A 22321-nucleotide genomic window follows, 5' to 3' on the forward strand; every position below is an offset into this window, starting at 1 on the left:
CCTACTCTTCTTTCAACACTATGGAACACCACTAAGAATTCATTGTGACTACGGTCGAGAATTCGAGAATGCTATAATCAAAGATCTATGCGAATTATATTATCAAACTAACATTTTCTAGTGTTAACCATTCACAATCTAATGGATCTGTAGAAATATTTCATGCCACACTCTCAGAAATGATTAGAGCAAATCAAGCTGAGAATCCAAACGACCATCCCTTCATTATACTTCCTTATGCAATAATATGCTATAACAACACAAAAAATAAGACCCACGGTTTTACACCATATGAACTTATATTTGGGCAGACTGCAGGCCGACCACCAGAAACTGTATACAATCAAAAAACACTAATGAGTAAATATATTCGAGACCTGAATAATCGCATGGAATATTTTTACAAAGTAGCCAGAGCAAAAACAGAAAGACAGAAAAAAAAGGCGAAAGTAAGATTTGACGAGAATATTTGGTGACAAAGTTTACGTAAAAGAATCCCAAATTAAATCAAAATCGGATAATCTTTTTAATGGACCTTTCGAAATTCAAGAAGTTTTTACAAATTCCGCAATTATCCTTAACCTCAAAACTAACCAAACCTCTAAAGTAAATTTTGACAGACTAAAACCTTATTTTGAATAATTTTCCTTTACAGATTCTATGGACTCCTTTCTATCGTCCAATCCCAAATTCTCCTCACTCCCATTAATAACACAATTGGAATATTTTTTCACGAAAAAGGAACTATACGAATATCTAACGACAAATGCACTTTACTTGTTTTTACTTTTACTTTGTTTACAAAAAATTATTGCCTATCAAAACTACAATATCCAACAATGACAGAATTTTGGAAAACCTATTAGAAAAATTTATTAACGTGGATACACCGAGAAAACTTGCCTTTCAAGCCGAAGTACAGACACGTGTTAGTATGCTAAAACAAATCTCGAACTCCGTTAACTTAAAATATAAAGAAATAACCTCTGACACAGTACCTTATAATAAACGCCTAAAACGCGGTTTAGTAAATGGTATTGGAACAATCTGGAAATCTATTACTGGAAATTTAGACGCCTCTGACGGAGAATACTTTAATAAATGTATAAATAAGATATATTCCGATGAAATTCAAATTGAAAATCTCTTTAAAAATCAAATATCTGTTACCACTTCAGTTATAAGAACTTTCAACACTACAATTCACAAATTGCATATAGACGAAGCAACTTTTAAAAAAGACTTAAAAACTATCGAGATTACCCTTCTGGACATTAATAATGACATCTCCATTTCTGGACATTAATAATAACCAAGCACAATTACAAATACTAGATTTATGTGAGTCCTTAATGGAAAGCTACGTATTTTTAGAAAATTATTTAAATGATATACTAAATTCTATCACATTTTCTCGCCTGCAAATTCTACATAGTTCTATTATTTCGCCCATAGACTTAATGGACGCATTAAAAGAAATCTCACAGTCATTACAAAATAACGTATTGCCTCTACCCACTTATATGTCAAATATAGTTCAGTATATTGACATAATAAAACTACAAGCTTATCAGCTTAATTCAAAAATTGTTTTCGTTCTCGAAATTCCGTTAGTTCTTCCCGAAATATTCACCTTGTATCAATTACATATATTCAATACCAATATTAGATAATCAAACTGGTTTTCATCATATACTTTCAAGTGTTCATAAATACATAGCGCGAGGTGATGATTCAATTCCATATGTCTTACCCATGGAAACCGAAAAATGCAAACAAATCAGTCAAAACCAAAGAATGTGTACATACATTCTTCCGTATCCCATAGACACCGATGCTATATGTGAAGCCCAGCTTTTGAAACCTCTCAGCAACTTACCAAATGTCCATGCTCTTGGCACAAGGTTACAATGTACAAGAAATTGAGCGAAATTTATCGTTACTAACCATTTCCGATCCATTACCAGTAACAATCAAATGTGCAAGCAAAGACGTGACTACAGAAATAATCAAAACAAATTCAATCTTAAGATTAATTCCCGAATGTATTGCATTCATCGGCAGTACCAGAATTCATGCCAGAGACCAAATTGAAAAAATATACAAATATCATGTATAGAAGTCACCCAGTTAACGTACCCTACAGATGCTGTGACCATTTTGAGACGAAGAGTCACCTATCAAAATTGAAACCACTAACACTCAGTAAGATCAATGTAGATGACTTAAATATTGCAAAACACAAATTGGACCAATATTCAGAAGAACTGGACCATATTATGAGCCAAACATTTATTGAGGAACATCTACCCTTATTCACTATATCAACCTTATCCCTGATTATTATCCTAGTTATCTTATACCTTTTCTGCAAATACCGAACCAAAATATTCCCAAAAATTGCAATCTCCTTGTCCTAGAATCAGCCTCCAACTTCACTAAAACGCAGAAATTCCATTAGACAGAAATTTCAAAGCTTAACCTCCTTCAGAAGAAGACCCAATGTCCAACAAGAAAGCGAAGCAGAAACACCAATTACTCTGTAAAAGTCAAAGCAATGGGATTGAATTTTCACTAATAAGGAGAGCTGTTATATGAGAAAATATTAACCTTGAACTAGCTTGTTCGCCGACTTCAGATTTCATCATCCCATTCCCATAGAAACCGCTGAGCACGCAGTAGAACTTTGTTCGAACCGTTGGCCAATATTCATGAGAACAGCGATTCAGCACTTCATACCAAACCTAAAATTACCATTTTCAGATGCCGGAACCACTCTTAGCTGCAACTTCGACCAGTCCAGTTATTGTAGTCATTTTAAATAAATAAATAAATAAATATATAAATATACATATATATATATATATATATATATATATATATATATATATATATATATACAAACAACACAGTTTATTAGGGCTGATGACTACAGCCCTAATTGTTGTGTTGTTTGTTAATAAACTGTGTTGTTTGTTTATATCTACAGTCAATAATATCCATTATTTCTTATATATATATATATATATATATATATATATATATATATATATATATATATATATATATATATATATATATATATATATATATATATATATATACACTCGCGATCATAAAATCCGGGTCACCTTGAAAATTTCGAGTTTCTTGAATATTTTTGCATCTGGTGCACAAATAACCTTTTTTTTAAGCTAATGTATTTTTTATTTGTCATCAATGTTTGTTTTGAAAGAAAAAAAAACGGTTTTTTTTATTGTTTTTATTGAAAAAGCAGAAAACAAACCAAATTGTTGAAACAGACATACGAAAGAAAAAATGAAAAATACAGAAGGTGGTAAAACATCAGTGGAATTTCAATGCCTAATATCGTGTATTGCCTCCCCTTGCTCTAATAACCTCTTGCAGACGACGGGGCATATTCTCAATTTTTCTCCGGATTACATGTTGAGGTATGTTATTCCACTCTCTCACTAACAGATCCTTAAGCTCCTGTGCATTGTTAGGAGGTGTATGGGTTTGAATACGTTTTTTCAAATCGTCCCAGAGATGTTTGATGGGATTCAGGTCCAGATACCTAGCTGGCCAGGGTAACCTCGTAATTCTAACCTCGTCCAAGTATTGCATACTGATCCTGGCAACGTGCGGTCGCGCGTTGTCCTGCATAAAAACGGCGTCTTCTCCAAGCCCTGCCATGGTGGGCATAACATGTTCTTCCAGAATCTCCGTAATGTTCCTTCGGACAGTTAAGGACCCATTTTCGATGAAGGGGAATTCTGTGCGGAAGTCGGAAGATACACCTCCCAAAGCCATGACCGAACCTTTACCAAATGGCATTCTTGGATCAATGCAAGCTTGTGAAAATCGTTCACCGGTTCTACTCCAAACTCTTACACGTCCATTGGATCCAGTTAGACAGAAACGGGATTCATCTGATAATAACACTTTGCTCCAATCATTAATTCCCCAATGCGCGTATTGTCGAGCAAAAGCTAGTCGTGCAACTCGATGCGCCCGGCCAAGTGGCGGTCCTGTAGCCATTACCCGAGAAGATAGTCCAGAAGAACGAAGTTTTCTCCTGACTGTTGCAACGCTAACAGCAATTTCGTACTTCCTGTAGGCAATTTCGATGCATAACCGCAGTTGAGGTCCGCTTACCTAAAGCCTGAAACACGAGAAAACGGTCATCTCGTGCAGTGGTCGTTCTTCTTCGTCCAGAGCCAGATCGTTTGGTTAGCAAACTCGTCTCCTGAAAGCGTTGAAGCACTCGTTGAACCGTAGAAAGGCTTACGCCAACAGTTCTGGCGACTTGACCGTCTTACATAAGCGCAACAATGCGTGCCGTTTCAACAACAGTTAAGGCATTTTTGGCAAAAAATAAACAATAATAAACACTAATAATGGCACTAATAAACACTAATGGCGGCAATAATAAACGTTTGTTTGTTGCGTTTGAACAAAAAGTCGAAGCAAAAATGAGACATTTAAAACAAGCGGCAGTTACAGGTACCGTTCATTTTGAGAAGTGTGCACTTTTCCGCGAAATCGGCGCTATTGGAATTCTTTGTTACAAAGGAAACCGCTAAGCTGACAACAATTCTCAGAAACATGCATTAGTTTGTATTGGTGTTATTATTATTTACGATAAAGCTCGTTAAAAATGAAATAACGGCGATTTTCAAGGTGACCCGGATTTTATGATCGCGAGTGTATATATATATATATATATATATATATATATATATATATATATATATATATATATATATATATATATATACAGACAGACAGTAGACGCGATAGAACAAGCAGCAAAACTGAAATGGAAATGGGCTGGACACAATGAACGTCTCCAAGACGGACGATGGAACAATGCCATCGGAAAGTGGCGTCCATACAATGCAAAGAGATCAAGAGGAGGCAGACCACAGATGAGGTGGAAAGATGACATCAGGAAACAAGGAGGTCCCTCATGGCAGAGAACAGCTCAAGATAGGGAAAGATGGAGAGAACTGGGGGAGACCTACATCCAACCATGGAAGGATAGAGAATAGGTTCAAATATATATATATATATATATATATATATATATATATATATATATATATATATATATATATATGTATATATATATATTAAGGAACAGTCGAAGAGTGGTGGGTTTTTCGGTCAAAGTGGAGAAATAAAAGACAAAGAAGGTAGCTACTTCATCTATTTATTGAAGACGTTTCGCTTTCTAATCAGGAAGCATCATCAGTTCATCTAAAAAGAACAATATGAAAAACCAAACATCCATGGAAAAGTTATTATAAGTTGTTACCTTAAAAAGATATGTAGCAGTCAAAGATATTAAATGTGTAAAGAAGCTTGTGATAATGGACATTATAATATTATGTTGTATAGACAATTAATTGGAACTGAATACAGTTTACAAATTAACTCAACTTAGCACAGAAAAAGACATGTGGTAATAGTACATGTATATAAAAATATGTGAAAAAACTTAAGTAAAAAACATTAATTTATAGAGAACCAAAAAGATCATAAGATGCACTTCCAACAGTATAATCTAGTTAAATTTGATTTTAACTTTAGGTAACATTATTAAAACTGAATTATAGATATTTAAAAAATATATATAATGAAGTTACCACTCTTAAGATTCTCAGTCGCTGTCGGTGAAATGCGACAAGCAGTTAGGTACCACGCGGAACGAGAAAAGATAGTGGCCTTGAGGTCAAAATATGACAGAACAGCAAGGCGTATTTTAAAAAGTCTATGTTATGGCAGAATAGCCAGCAACAGGGGAAGATTGATCAATTTCCAGCAGTCCAAGGTTCATAACATTTGGAACTGAGAATAATATAGATTCTATGAATCTATTTTATTATAAAATTTTATTAAACTATTTGAGCAGAAACAATTATTTTAAATATGTAAAAGTAACATTGACAAAATAATCAATAAAATGTAAGTTGAATAAATCGAAGTAAAGTAAAGTAAGAAACTATTTTATTTTATTTTAATTTGAAATTATTTAATATGAAAATATGATAGAACATACACCTTAGGGGACCATTTTTAAAGTAAACAACATATTAAGCCTAATTCTGCAATATTAATGCATGATAAATTTGGCTCAAGTTACTAATGTCCGTTCTATTTTTAAGAGCGTTAGGGTGTTTAAGTATTGAACACATTTCCAAAAACTGTCTTTTAACGAGATTGCGTTCATTGGCAAGAATCTTAACTTCATTAAAGTGCACTTTGTGTTTAGTATTAATAGCATGCTGGGCAAGAGCACAAGTATGCTTAGATAAGTTGATATCACTGTGGCGTGTCGTAAGACGCCCTCTCAGTGATCTCCCTGTCTGCCCGATGTAGCATGAGTCACACTCAGCTACTCCTTTTCTCGATATATATATATATATATATATATATATATATATATATATATATATATATATATATATATTTATATATATATATACATATATATATATATATATATATATATATATACATATATATATATATATATATATATATATATATATATATATATATATATATATATATATATATTGTAACGAAATAGCCCATCTCCGATACGTCATAATTCTTAGAAGGATCAATCTAGAAAATGCAAGAATTGGCATTTCAATAGCGCCCGTCTTTGGTTGCGGTTTCGATGAGACGAATTAGAGGTGGGACTACCCCCGAAGATTCGATAATAATACTTTTGGTATATATATGTAACGATGTTAGGAGAAGAGTTAGTTAATAAGAGAGCACCGAACTGTAAACTTATAATTTATATAAATTCGAACCGCTCGTTTTATTTAATCTCGCTACAATATATATATATATATATATATATATATATATATATATATATATATATATATATATATATATATATATATATATATATATATATATATATATATATATATATATATATATATTTATATATAGAAATTTCCGCGGTCATGTAAATGAAACTTACTAAGTTCTCGGGAAGAACCGTGTTTCAATCTGTCTACTCCCCTCATTCGTGACGTACCAGTATCTTGTTCTGTAAAAATACAAGAACCGTCAAACGGCACCGTGGTCTCAATTTGTCTACTCCTCAGTGCAGTAGCGCACCTAGAATTTGCCTCTGGAGGAGGGGGGGTTTTGGTTGGTCACCGAACTTTTTTTATGATGTTACCTCCATGTTGAACCCTTAAAATGTGTAAACAGTGTCGGAATAGGGTCCTGGGTGCGCCACTGCCTCAGTGTCACTAGTCTTACCCTGTGCAGCTGCTTTTATACTCTCAGTATGCGCGAGAACGGTATGCGCGGAAACAGTCTGAGCGGAATGGGTTGTGGCGGGGGGTCGCTGAAGCAGTGGTCGCCATGTTACCGGCAGTCGTTTGGCGTCATCGCGCGTGTTTAAGCTGTTAGGCCGTTTTTAAATTGGCTTCACGAATGATTATCGATATTAAGGAGCGGATGGAGGCGATGGTTATTGCTTTTTCGAAATCTATTTTGTGGCCTGTCTGAATATGTTGGGCTAGGGGTGAAGTAGTATCGGAATGTTTTCAGAATATAGAATGTTCGTAAATACGGTTATGGATTCGTCATTTTGTCTGTCCTATGTATGTACATAGGCAACTGGAACAAGGTATCTCGTAGACACCATGGTCTTCATTGGGGATTTGGTCTTTTACGGATCTGATCCGAAGCAAGTAAAGCGGCGGGATCTCTTAATGACACAATCTGGAAGAACAAACAACTAAGACAAGACACAAAAACAAGAATCTATAAAGCAGCAATTAGACCTATATTAACATACACGGCGGAGACAAGACCTGAGACGTCTAAAACGAGACCACTAATAGAAACAACAGAGATGAAAATACTCCGACAAATATCAGGGAAAAGTCTGTTGGATAGGGAGAGAAGCGACAACATAAGAAGAGCATGCAGTATAGAAGACAAATGGATGGATGACAATACGGAAACAGGAGTGGAACGAACACATTAGTAGAATGGCAGAGGATAGGATAGTACGAATAGCACGAGATAAGTCACCAAATGGACGAAGAAGTATTGGCAGACCAAGAAAAAGATGGTGCGACAATTTAAACAATTTAAGAGGCTAATATTGAAGAAGAAACAAGCTTTAAAGCCTACATACAAGAAGAAAGAAGAAAAAGAAGACGGATCTGACGAGATTGGACAATTTGGAGTGAGTAGTGAAGATGGTTTTGGTGTTTAGAGGGTTAAGAGTTCTACTGATCTTGTCAGTGTCACCTTTAATAAAAGGTAGAAAGATTTTGGGTTGATCAGGCGGCAAGGTTTCTTTTTTGGATGGAATGCGGTTTTGATGTTTTTGAATGCTCCTATTGATTTGGGTTTTGTGGTAGCCGTTTTGTAAGAGTGTTTGCCTTATTTAATTGATTTCGAATGATCTGTAACTGTCTCAACTGTAACTGTAACTTTGGTCTCAATCTGCCTACTCCTCAGTGTCGAGTGACAACCGGTCTTACCCTGTAAGGTAGGAGCTGCTTTTATACTCTCAGTATGCGCGGTAACGGTCTGAGCGGGATGGATTGTGGACCCAAACGATCCCACCACCTATCTAGAAAAAACGACCAAATCCATCATCTAGATGATCCATAAAAATATCGGATAGCAATGGGTTTAGAAGAATTACCGATTATAATCCCTGCACTGTTATTTGTATATATTTGATTATTAAATTCAAAGTAGTCCTGGTTTAGGCAAATTTCAAGAAGATGTAAAATTTCAGATGTAATGATTGGATTTGTAATACTACGCTCTAAAAGGTTTTTTACTAGAACAAAAGTTTCTGTAGGAGTAATACTAAAAAAAGATTTTTTACGTCAAATGTAATTAATCTGGAGTTGTTAGGTAATTGAAAATGTATTTTATCAACTAGTTCTTTTGTATTTTTTACGGTAAATGTAGGTGACATCGAATCTTTGTTTATCGTTTTAATATTTTGATTATTTAAAAATTCTGTTTTGTTATTATATTCTATTTTATCTATAGCAATAGTAGTGTTATCTTTGTCTGCTTTTGTAAATACTATGTTGTTTTCTATTGATTTATTTTTAATTGAAATGGCTGTTTGATTCTTTTTGTGACAGGACTTTTAGCTTCACTACACACATCTATAATATATTTTGCAATTACATTTTTTTCGATACTGTTTTATTTAATACTACTTCATATTCTACACCTAAATATTCTAAAGTTTTCTTATTGTTATGGTAATGTAAGTTGTGTTTAAACCTTTTCTCTAAAATTTGTATCTCGCTATTACTGAATTTAGTATCTGTTAAATTTATAAATCTATTGAATAGATTATGGTTCGAAAACCTTTTTGTATAAAGAACATTGTTAACTCAAATTAGAATCTAGGTTGTCAAATTCTGTATTATTTAATCTATGAATTAATTCTAAATGGCATACCTTAAGATAAACAGCTATGATGTCTCGTTTTTTATATTGTTTTCTTCTGTCATCTTTAATCTACTTAGTCTTGCCGTGAATACGGCAACTTATTCATCCCTTATTTAAAATTTATATATTTACGTAGTTACAAATTTTTTTGTTTGTTATTAAATACGTGCAAATTAGAAGAGTATTAAATAACGATCAGTAACCAAGATCAGGTCTGCATACCTTTTGAAAATATTTGGGACACCCTATGTAGTTCGATGTTATATGCAATTATAAATTGTAACAGTAACAAATATCTACATGTCCAATGTTAACAGTGAGAAATTTATATGACAAAAAAACGGATGTTTAAATAACTTGAACTTGAAACTAGTACTTTAAAATAAATCATATCTTTTATACTTACCGATGCCTTGCCAGTAATGGCTTGCCCTTAAACTTTTCTGAAACGATTACACAAGCAAACTTTCCACCACATCCATCTGATTGGTCTACCACTTGCTGCAAAATAATGTATGGAATGTTAATTTGTATAAATAAAAAAAAGTTATTCGCCTACATTTACATATACAAAAAATATATTCTAAGAGGTCAAGAACAAAAAAGTTAGGTCGAGTTCTGTGAAAATATGTGATGTCTAAAGACTAATACAATATGTAAATATGTTATGTGTTAACGGGACCATGTCCAGTTCTAAGAAATGATTACGATGAATAGGAATAAATTAACATAAGACATATATGTATATATATATATATATATATATATATATATATATATATATATATATATATATATATATATATATATATATATATATATATATATATATATATATATATATATATATATATATATATTGATACGATTGGGGTTTATAGAAAATAATTTATGTTATATACTACATAATATTAGATATTAAAAGTATTTGGTTATTTTAATAAGTTATATACTAGAAAATTTTATAAAAATATATTTATGTGAGGGCATTTTTAATAAATTAGCATATAATAATTGTAAAAAGTTGTATTTTAATGTTGTAAATATATTTAAGTGAGCCATGTGCATAGGCAACCAACTATACAGTAAGTGACAGACAGAAATTAATCATTTTTACGAATTTAAGTGGGGTTATAATAATAATGTTAGTTTAAAATGTTTAATTTATATATATATGTACTGATTTAAGTGTTTATTCTGATCTGAAAAGCCTAAATGTCAACAAAATTATTAATAGAAAAGTATGGAATTCTCTAGATCACCGGAGGTGGCCTTGTTTGCGAAATGGTTTGTTCCAGAAAATTCAGACATGTATTTAATAGAACAAATGGAACATGATTTCTTACCAGATGGTTCTGGAACATACAAAAAGATATAAATACCCGGTGATTTGGATTCAAGATGGCAGTTTTAGTCAGTCAGAAAGTTATAGTCAGAGTTTAGTAAGAAAGTAGGTCCAGTGCATTCAGTTAGTCAATCAGTTACAAATAGTCCAATTGTTTAATATAGTGAGTTAAATGAAGATTAAAAATTATGCATATATTTTAATGCACATTACGTGCTCAGATCTAAGAGGGGAGCAGTGTTACGAACAAAGCATGTTCGTAACACTGCTCCCCTCTTAGATCTGAGCGTCCCGATCAGCAACTCTATATGTAGGCCCAGGATGGCGGAATCTACAAGACTTTCCAGCTCTGCATGAACCCCTCAAAAAGAAATAACAGTCTACTGTCTTTGAAGGACACCATCTCTTCGGATTAATGCAACACACAGTAATTCTTACGCCCGTTTCTAGGAAGATCACTTCAAGCATGCTTCTGACAACCTTCCAATCCAAATTATCTAGTGCATGGCCTATCTTGGGTAAGGCCAAATTCTTAATGTCATAATTGCACACGCTTTTCTTCAAATTAGTTAGAGCACGCCATATATCCTCGTAGCTTGCCCTGTCTGTAATTTCGTTCAATCTTAACTTCAGGTGGTCTACATAATCTTCGCTTGCAACATGTTCTTCGGAAGATCTGCAGCCAAACTCTAGGTCGCAGGGCAAACGAACTTCACGACCTAACATCAGGCAGGTTGGAGTCTGGCCTGTAGTTTCATTCACGGCCGAGCGGTAGGCCATTAGGAATAAATGAATGTGCTGGTCCCAATCTCTTTGATGCTTTGATACAATTTTGGACAGGTGTTCAAATTCCATTCTCTCGACCATTCCATCTGATTGAGGATGCAGGGGTGTGGTTCTGGTCTTATTGACACCAATTAATTTACAAACGTTTTGGAAAAGAGTTGACTCGAAGTTTCGCCCTTGGTCGGAGTGGATCTCCAAGGGAACACCAAATCGGCTAAAGAATTGTTTAACAAGTACCTCTGCAACGGTAGCAGCTTCTTGATTTGGTATCGCATAGGCCTCAGTCCATTTCATAAAATAATCCATGGCTACCAGGATATATTTATTTCCATCATTTGTCTCTGCAAGTGGACCTGCAATGTCGATTGCTACTCCTTCCATAGGACTACCAACATTGTACTGTTTCATGGATGCCCTCTTTTTACCAACTTTACCATTACTGGTTGCACACAGTTCACATTTCCGGCACCATCTTCTTACATCATCTTTACAGTTCATCCAATAGAACCGTTCTCGAACCTTTTGCAGAGTCTTCGTAATACCAAAGTGTCCACCTGATGCACCATCATGTAACTGACGCAATACTTCTGACACTTTACTATTAGGTACAATCAACTGAAGCTTAGATTCTGTACCATCATCGTTTTCAAAGGTTCTATACAGAAGATCATCTTTTAGCACTAGGCAATTCCATTGACTCCAGTAACACTTGACTTCGAGACTACATGCACTAATGTCTTGCCAAGAAGACCTTTCACTTCGACGCATCCAATCCAATACTCTTTTTATACACGGATGATCTGCTTGAGCGTCTTGTAGCTGTTGTGGCTGCCATTGATCATTAATGACAGTGGTTCGTCTCACGGGGCAAAGTCTTTCTTCTAGTTTAAGACAATGATTACGATTTGCACTGTATGGCCGTCTTGACTGAGCCTCAGCATTTAAATGACTTTTTCCAGCCCAGGGTACGATCTGTTCTAGCTTTTTGACTGTTGTATTATTTTCATGCAATTTACGACGAATGTGACCGACGTCGTTACCATTCCAACATCTGGGTTCACGTCTCTTCGGCATCATGTTACGAACTACTTTCCGTACGATTTCCTCCAGACGTTTATCTTTTTGTACGTCGCTCTCTTCAGAGGTTCGTACTCGATAGCTCCGTGAAGCTCGACTAGCTGTCTCGTGTTCCAAAGCAATGGCGAGCGCTTCATCTAAAACTTTCGGTCTTGCTAGCCGTAAAGCAAGCTATCTGTAGTCCACTGTCTCTCAACCCATTGATGAAGGTATCTACAGCAATTTCTTCCAATATGTTGTCTGGTGCCTCTGGATAGGCCAACAGAGCTATACGAGCAACATCTGCTTCAAATTCTTGCAAACTCTCACTGGCTCGTTGGATTCTACTTCTTATTTGTACTTTGTAGACTTGTAGATGGGCATCTCCGTAACGTTTGTCTAGTCGAGTGAACAAGGTCTGGTAACATTTTTCTTAGGAATCGATCTTAGGATATCCGCAGCATCACCTCGTAAAGCAGCAGTCAAGGAAACAGCCTTTTCTTGTTCTGTCCAATGATTGGCTGTCGCAATAGCTTCAAATTGTCTAAGGTATATGGACCAAGAGGACTTTCCATCAAATGGTGGTAATTTGAATATCATATGATGTGTCGTTTCGTCTCTCGGTGATTCTTTTTTCACTACCGGATCTAAGGCTACTGTATTAACTGGTGGTAGCACTTTTGTGTTAGTTATCATGGTCTCTAATTGTTTGATCTTCTCTTCTACGTTTTCTATCTTGTCGTTTACGTTTTTCTGTATCTTATCGAATGTTCTTCAGACCTCTTCAAATTTCTCATTGTTTTGATTACATACTTCGTCGAATCTTCTAGAAACCTTTTCGAGTGTTTCATCGAATCTTTTGGAAACGTTCTCTAATTTATCATCATTTTTTAGAAGATTCTTCAATCATTTGCGAGACGTTTTCAAATTTACTATCATTTTTTTTTTAAGTTTCTTTAATCATTTGCGAGACATTTTCAAATTTCTCATTCATTTTTGTTAAAACTGTTTCTTCTGCTGATTGAAACTGGAATGTCTCTGGGTCGTCTCCATTATTGTTGAGAACAGTCTTCAGTCGTTCTTTGAGGATCTTCTTGGATCCGCTGCAGTCTTCATCGCGTTCTTCTAGCTGCTCACGCAACTGTTTTACTGAAAGTTGTACTAGCAGCATCTTTGGTCAGGCACACACGTACTTTTAAAATGTTCTTTTTTTACAAAGATCACTACCGAGTTACACGGCTGTTCCCGACGAACAATACAATCACTCCTGAATTTATTTTTAAACCCCACACCTGACATCATCTGTAGCGAGATTAAATAAAACGAGCGTTTCGAATTTATATAAATATATTTATTTATAAGTTTACAGCACGAAACTATCTTATCAACTAAAACTCACTCATAACATTGTTACATATATATACCAAAAAGTATTACTCTCGAATCTTCTGGGATAGTCCCACCTCTAATTCGTTGTTTGACGGGTTGTTCTCTCTCGCACTCGATACATCGCGAAGCATGTTCGTAACACCAGGTTTTATTTCTTGCTAAATATAGTAGGCGGGTAGCTTTTGTCGAAATAGGTCGATAGTATACCCACATACTGAAACGATGTTAAAAAGTTTACCAAAATTTTCCATGGCATCATATTTATGAACTACAATTTTAAAACAAATTATCAAAACTCGCTTTTTTGCTTCGAAACCAGTGTTTTAATAATTTGGGTTATTTTAAGACAACACTTATTTTTGTGATTTTTATGTGAAATGCTTACTGTGAAATTGCGTAAAATGCAAATAAACCACTAAAATAGCCAAACAAGCCAATTTTAGCGTTTTTCGACAAATATTTTAATAGGTTAGACATCAAAATCAAAAAAACAAAAAATATGAGATCAAAGCTTAAGTCAAGTAGTTTAAGAATCCACAATTCTATTTTGCTTCTATATTGCTAGTCAGTTTAAATTATTCATAAACAAATTGATATACCGTTTTTGGTCTCGTAATATATAGACTTCTAAACTTAATGTTCGAAACATATTGTTTATTTCTTACCCACAAACTAAATCTTGCTTTAATCGAAAGAATATGATATGAGTATTACAGTAAAAAGTTTATCCAAAGTTTACCACAGGAACCTGCATATTATAAACGAGAGGATAAATTGGTTTAAAATATAAAAAAAAAATTTTATTTGTTAAAAAATTGTTATAAATAAACAGCATCTCTTGGTAACTTTTTACAGTAATAGCACCATATTCTTTCGATTAAAATAAGATTGAGCTTGTGCGTAAGAAATAAACAATGTGTTTTCAAAGTTAAAGTTTAGACGTTCGTCAAGTCTATTTATTCCGAAACCCAACGGTATCAATTTGTTTATGGATCATTTAAAACTGACTTTGGCAATATAGAATCAAAATGAAATTGTGTTTTTTTTTTTCGTAAAATGCTTACTTTAAACGTAAAATGCCAAACCAATTAAAAATGCCGAAAAAAACCGATTTTAACGTTTTTGGAGGCCATTTTTCAATAGGTTGGACATCGAATTAAAAAAAAAAAAGGGTGTGGCAGTCCAGTGGGACTACCGGTAGAAGTTATACTTCTATACACGCGTTCGCCGTTACAAATTTATATGGGAGTCAATCTGCACAATCATTACATATTTAATGCTATAGGTAAGAGAGAGCACAAAACGAAAAAGAATTAGGTATATAGGTATATGGTGCATCGTTTGCTGTATATAAACATTTGACCTGCAATAGGAGTATAGTAAATGAAGGATTGTATCAATATTTTAATGAAAATATATATTTTTATTTTCATATATGTATAAAAGGAGTTGAATGTAAAAAAAATTTTTACACATACTCTGCAGTAAAATTCATTGTTTATTTTGTTATTAATATAAAAATTACAATACAATACACTGCAACATAATTCAATATAATAATACAATACAAATTAAAATGCAATATTCATAAGTATTTAAAACTACCAATATACATAACTTACTTTACGAACATAAAAATAAAAAATCAACAACTCGGATTATGTTGTAAATTTTCATTTTATTTTAAAATTTAGCATTTTTGCGTATACTACATATATTTAATAACATTAATGTGAGGTTTTTAAATATTTCAAAAATAAAAAAGAAAATTCATATTGGGATTCGAACTCACGTACACCAGCGTATGAACCAAACACGTAAAAGATTTGCCAATTAGACATGATACTAACGGATTTCAAAATTGACAGTTGTCTGTCATACAGTGATTATTTTGAAATACAAAAGCCTAAAATAAGTATGAACATTTAATAAATAATACAAAACATATCACATAAATAATAATATTAATATATATTATATTATATAAGTATATAATATTATATATAATATAATATATTTTTAATATTAAATATATATACAAAAGGAACATTTTTATTCTCGAGAGAGGAAGAGAGAGAAAATATATCTTATGTTTCTCTCTTACTCATTATCTTACATATGTAATGGTTTCACAGATTCACTCCCGTGCAAATTTCCAACGCGGACCGTGCGTATAGAAGTATAACTTCAAAAATTAGGTGAAAGCTTAAGTCCCTTAGTTTCAAAATGCGAAGTTCATTTTGATTGTATGTGGCATAAGTCAGTTAGTATGTAAAATATCCATAAACAAATTGATATGCCGTTGCGTTTCCGGATATATAGACTTGACGAACTTCTCAACTTTAACGTTCGAAACACATTGTTTATTTCTTACGCACAAGCTCAATCTTATTTTCATCGAAAGAATCTGAAGCTGCAACATTGCAGTAAAAAGGTTACCCAAAGTTTACCACGGGAAGTTATTTATTTATAACAAATTAAACCAATTTATTCTTTCGTTTATAATAAACAGGTTCCTGTGGTAAACTTTTACTGTAATATTGCAGCATCAAATTTTTAGATTAAAACAAGATTCAGCTTGTGAGTAAGAAATAAACAATGTGTTTCGAATGTTAAAGTTAAGAAATCTATATATTCCGAAATGCAGCGGTATATCAATTTGTTTATGGATATTTTAAACTGAATTTTGATATAACAGCCTCGAAAAACGCTAAAATTGGCTTATATTTTACGTTTAAAGTATTTTACGAAAAAACAAAAGAATAACTTTCATCTGAGAAAAAATTAAAAAAAAAAACATTTTTTTACCGTTTGTTTAAAAATTGTTAAATAAATAAATAATAAAAATCATTAATATTTATATTTTACAATAAAAATATTACTACAAAAAATACAAAAATTTTGTTTAAACAAAATAGATGGTTTATTTAACAATTTATTTATTGGAATAATATATATTCCGAATTTACGCAAACAGTACATTCAACGTAAAAAAAAGAAACATCGAAATCAACAAACAAGAACTAGAGATACAGTTAACAGCTCCTTCCCCCTCTATCACTCCCGCGAGTTTCAAAGCCGGCCGATTTTGATACCACATTTTCAAGCTTTGTGGAAGATTCTGTTGAAAGGTAATTTCTTTCAAATTTGTCACATTAAAACTTTGAAAATATGTTCTTTCAAATTACGCTAATTAGATATTATAACATATTAATACGTGGAATAGCCGAACATATAATACGATGTTATACTAATAACAATTATTCTCAGGGTTTTAGGGTTTATTTTATAATGAAAATTACGATGATTTGGTGTAGCTGTATAATCGCGTTTCTTTTACAAAAGATAAACGTTAACGTCCTAAATATAAATCGAATACTGTTTTTTTGTGTTCTATTCACATCTGTAAACTAAAAATGAATACAAAACGGTCAGATCACACACTCAAGTAACTGGTCCATTTTACAGTAATGCCAAATGTTGGGGTTTGAGAATCATATTAGATATCATCCAGAGACGCAACATTATAGGGTGGTTTATTGCAGTCTGCCCCCTGGCCTCGAATTCGTTAGAGGAAGGGCCAGCAGAAGATGTGGTTTTCTTCTTGGGGCGTCCTCGTCTTCGTCTTGGCACTACAGGCGTTGGAGCTTCAGCGTCATTGAGGCTAGCTTGTGTAAACGCGGATACGTGAAAGAGACCAAGGGCAGTAGGAGTGTCTAATCCACAAAGCTTATAACTCACAGGCGATACCACTCGCTTTATCCTATAGTGTCCATCTTTCTTCGGGTAGAATTTAGCTGTCTTACCTTTCAACCTGTTACTAGGAGCGGTTTTTTGGACCATACTAAATCTTCTTTGAATGGACTGGGTTCCTTCAAACGTCGATCAGCATATTTATTTTGCCTATCTTTGGCGTTGTCATGCTTCATCTTCGATTCATGCCATGTTTCAGCCATGTGTTTTAGGTATGGAGATAGGTATAAAATTCTCAGTTTTTACAACTTGGCGGATATCTCGATTAACTTCATCTATAGTTCGCAGACTCACGTCCAAAAGTTAAGTAGGCAGCGGTTTGCCCTGTGGACTCGCACCATACTGAGTTTATGGCAAATATAACCATTGGTAGCTTCTCAGGCCAAGTATTATGCTCAGTTCCTACAAGCATAGCAAGTCTCGGTTTTAAATCTCTATTCTTACGCTCTAGTAAAAGTCTCGTAACACAAAGCAACCTTGTTGCATTACATCAGACACGAATTGCAAACCATTATCGCTGATAATCCTTCTCGATAGGCCAAATTGTAAGAATACCTCGTCAATAATCTTCATAGCGCATTCTTGTGCGGATGCTTGGGTTAAAGCAAATAGCTCCACCCACTTAGTACATGTGTCTTCGACTATCAGAATTCACCGTTCACCTTTTGATCCTCCAGGTAATGGTCCAAATAAGTCGATGGCAAGTGTCTCGAAGCGTTGCGCATACACATGGGTCTGTAACAGTCCACCTGGTTTCTGGTTAGATGCCTTATATCTTTGACAATCTTGGCATTTATCAATGTAATCAGCAATAAAACGGCGCATGCCTGGAAAGAAGAATTTTTAAGCGATTCTTCTCAAAGTACGTTTAATTCGGGTCTTCGACTGATTGAATTATTTTGGCAACATCTGTGTCTTTCAATTGTTCTACCCTAGTCTCATATGCCGACCGATGAGACAAGTCGATTTGCACTTCACATATTTCGCAAGACAGTACATCATTGTGTTCGCATGGTGGCCTGGAAAGTTTATCGGCTACCATGTTACGTTTGTCTGGCAGATAATCGATGGTTAAGTCATAGCCTTGGACCAATAGTGACCATTTTGCCAACCTTCCTGTGGTTTATCAGCCACCTTAAGGGTGAGTGATCAGTCTGCAGGGTTATTTTCGTGCCTTCTGTATAACCTCTGAACTTTTCTAAGGCGCATACAACAGCTAAAACTTCTCTTTCTGAAGTGGAATAGTTGCGCTCGGCAGTGGTTAGAAGTCTGCTAGCGTATTCCACGAAATGCTCGTCATCGATATCTCCTTGTAGCAACACTGCTCCTAACGCATAACGACTAGCGTCAATACGAATGATATGCGACTGGTTTTCATCTGCTTGTCGTAAAATTGGAGCGGTAATCAGTAACGTCTTAAGCGTTTTGAACGAGTTCTGTTCCATTTCCGTCCATTTCCATGGACATGGTTAAATCACCCAAGGGTCCAGATATGTCCGCAAAATTGTTTATAAACCGACAAAACCAACTAGCCGTCTACAGTAAAGATTGCACTTCCTTAACGTTTCTCGACGGTAACCGTTCCGAAATAGCATCGGTTTTATCCGGATCAACAGAAATTCCTCTCGGAGAGATCAAATGTCCCAAGTATGCCTCCGCGACGTTGACTTGGTGATACCCCGATCGTAAGTCGATGGTAAACATATAAAATGTTCGCTTCGTGGCGTGTAATAAATCGTCCATACGCGGTAACGGATACGAGTCACTAGTAGTCACGGCGTTTAAACGTTGATAGTCCACGCAAAGTCTCGTACCGCCATCTTTTTTCGGAACTAATACAACTGGCGCGGCCCATGCACTTTCACATTATTCGATTATGTCTTCTTTCAGGAGTTTATCTAACTCAGTTTTAAGCACTTCGTTCTTGGCAGGTGACATTCGGTATGGGGGCAGTGCTATTTCCAGTGTTAATGCGATGCTCTGCATAGACTGTAGGCTCTCCCCCCATGCTGAAGGTATTCCTATTTTCCAAAATATCTGCCATATGCCTCCAAGATGCGTAAAGTGTGCAAGTAATCATCTTACTTTACACTGTCCACGAAAAGAACGCAGCAATAACGTAAAATGTGTACTTTGTATGGGAAACCATCCGGCCAACTATAAGGGCTGCAGCGTATACAAACAAATACAAAAAGAAAAATTCCCCCAACTCAGAAAGAATCAAGAGACCCACAGAACAGACACCCATGAAACCAATAGTCAAAGAGTAACCCCTGGTGTTTCTTACGCTCAAAAAACTTCAGGAAATAGTCAAGCGGATGAAATCACAAATCAACAAACTAATGTCGGCTCAAACCATTCAATGGAAATTGCCAACCTTGAAAACCTGATGACAAAACTAGTAGAGAGAATGGACACTATGCTTAACCTTCTTATGACTATGATTTCCAAAATGCACTAATGCAACACAGACTTAAAATAGCCGTCTGGAACTCAAATGGCCTAACGAACCACATCCAAGAAATAAAAATTTTCCTCGACGAGAAGAAAATTGATGTTTTGCTTGTATCAGAAGCTCATCTAACAGACAAAAACTATATCAAAATTCCCAAGTACATTGTCCACTACACAAAACATCCAAATGACAAGGCACACGGTGGCACAGCTATTATTATCAAATCTAATATAAAACACCATGAGTTAAATAAGCTCAGTGAAAAGTACCTGCAATCAACTAGCATTGTCATCGAAGACTGGCTAGGCAACCTTACCTTATCTGCGGTCTACTGTCCTCCTGGTCAACCAATCAACGAAAACAACTTTAGCACCTATTTCAGTTCTCTTGGACACAAATTCATAGCAGGAGGAGACTTTAACTGTAAACATCATCACTGGGGCTCTAGGGTAATTACAACAAGGGGTAGACAACTGCTGAAGTCAATAACAGGAAACAACCTACAACACATATCTACAGGAGAACCAACTTATTGGCCTACAGATCCAAATAAAACACCAGATCTCTTAGACTTCTGTGTGATTAAAGGTATCTCTCTTAACTATTTAGCAATAGAATCATGCTGGGACCTCTCTTCAGATCATTCTCCCATTCTAATTGACCTAGACTCCAAAATCATACTCAGAAATAAGCCTCCAGTCCTAACCAATAATCAAACAAATTGGAAAATATTCCGAAGCGCACTAGCAGAACAAATACCAACGAACTTGCCACTTAAAACAGAATTACAAATTGAAAATGCGGTACAACAACTTACTACCTCGATACAAAAGGCAGGTTGGATTTCTACTCCTGAACAAACAACATGGAAGGAAAGCATAAACTGTTCGCAAAGTGCAAAAAACCTGATCGATGAGAAAAGAAAACTTAGGAAAAAGTGGCAAAACACACACGCTCCTATTGACAAACAAAATTTAAACAGAATTACCAGAAGACTTAAAAATCTATTAAAAGAAGAGAAAAACAGGGGGATCCAAACTTACTTAGAAAATTTGACTCCGTCCAAAGACACCAATTATTCTCTATGGAAGGCGACGAGAAAGGTAAAAGGTCCACAGGACGCCATACCTCCTCTAAAAAATGTCAAAGGTAAATGGGCAAGAACAGACACAGAAAAATCTGAAACATTCGCTGAACATCTTTCTACAGTATTTAGTCCATTTAACAGAGTAGTGCCATTAGAACAAGAAGAACCATTTAATTCTTTTCTTGAGGCTCCATATCAAATGGATCTACCAATCACCAAGTTTAATATTAAAGAAGTAAAACAGATAATAAACAATGAAATACAACCCAATCAGGCTCCGGGATTCGACCTCATAACGGGTAAGATCCTCCAGGAACTAACCAATGACTATTACAGAATAATCACTATGATCTTCAATGCTATGCTTAGTCTGCATTACTTCCCTCTGCAATGGAAAGTGGCACAGATTATACTCATTCAAAAACCTGGTAAAGATCCAAAAGATGTCAACTCATACCGACCGATTAGTCTACTCCCAGTCATCTCTAAGGTCTTCGAAAAACTTCTACTACGAAAAATCAAACCAATATTGGACGAAAAGTGTCTCATACCTGACCATCAATTCGGTTTTCGTAACCAACATGGTACAATAGAACAAGTTCACAGACTATACACAACAATAAGAAGTAGTCTCGAGAACAAGCAATATTGTACTGCAGCCTTTTTAGACGCCTCTCAAGCTTTTGACAAGGTGTGTCATACAGGACTTCTGTACAAATTAAAGAAAAATTTACCTTACCCTTACTTTAAACTGCTTCAATCATACCTTACAGAAAGGAGATATCTGGTAAAATATAGTGAAGCCTATACAAAACTCTACCCCATCCTATCTGGTGTACCTCAGGGTAGTGTGCTCGGACCGATTCTGTACCTGATATATACGGCTGACTTGCCAATAAGCAATAATCTAACGCTTGCAACATTCGCAGATGATACTGCTTTCTTGTCCTCTCATAGCAACCCAACAATAGCA

The 22321-nt window shown here is 34.8% G+C and overlaps 1 protein-coding gene across 3 annotated transcripts in view; it reads right to left on the reverse strand.

Annotated features, from left to right (window-relative positions):
• The window catches only part of Mvk (Mevalonate kinase), a 309158-nt gene that overhangs the window by 255287 nt on the left and 31550 nt on the right, over positions 1-22321 (reverse strand). For all 3 annotated transcript variants that reach the window (XM_072526064.1, XM_072526065.1, XM_072526063.1), the window contains one exon: positions 9884-9978. The gene's annotated coding sequence lies outside the window, so the exon portion shown is untranslated. The remainder of the gene's footprint in view (positions 1-9883; positions 9979-22321) is intronic.

The sequence above is a fragment of the Diabrotica undecimpunctata genome, chromosome 3, assembly GCF_040954645.1.
Source record: "Diabrotica undecimpunctata isolate CICGRU chromosome 3, icDiaUnde3, whole genome shotgun sequence".
Taxonomy (NCBI): domain Eukaryota; kingdom Metazoa; phylum Arthropoda; class Insecta; order Coleoptera; family Chrysomelidae; genus Diabrotica; species Diabrotica undecimpunctata.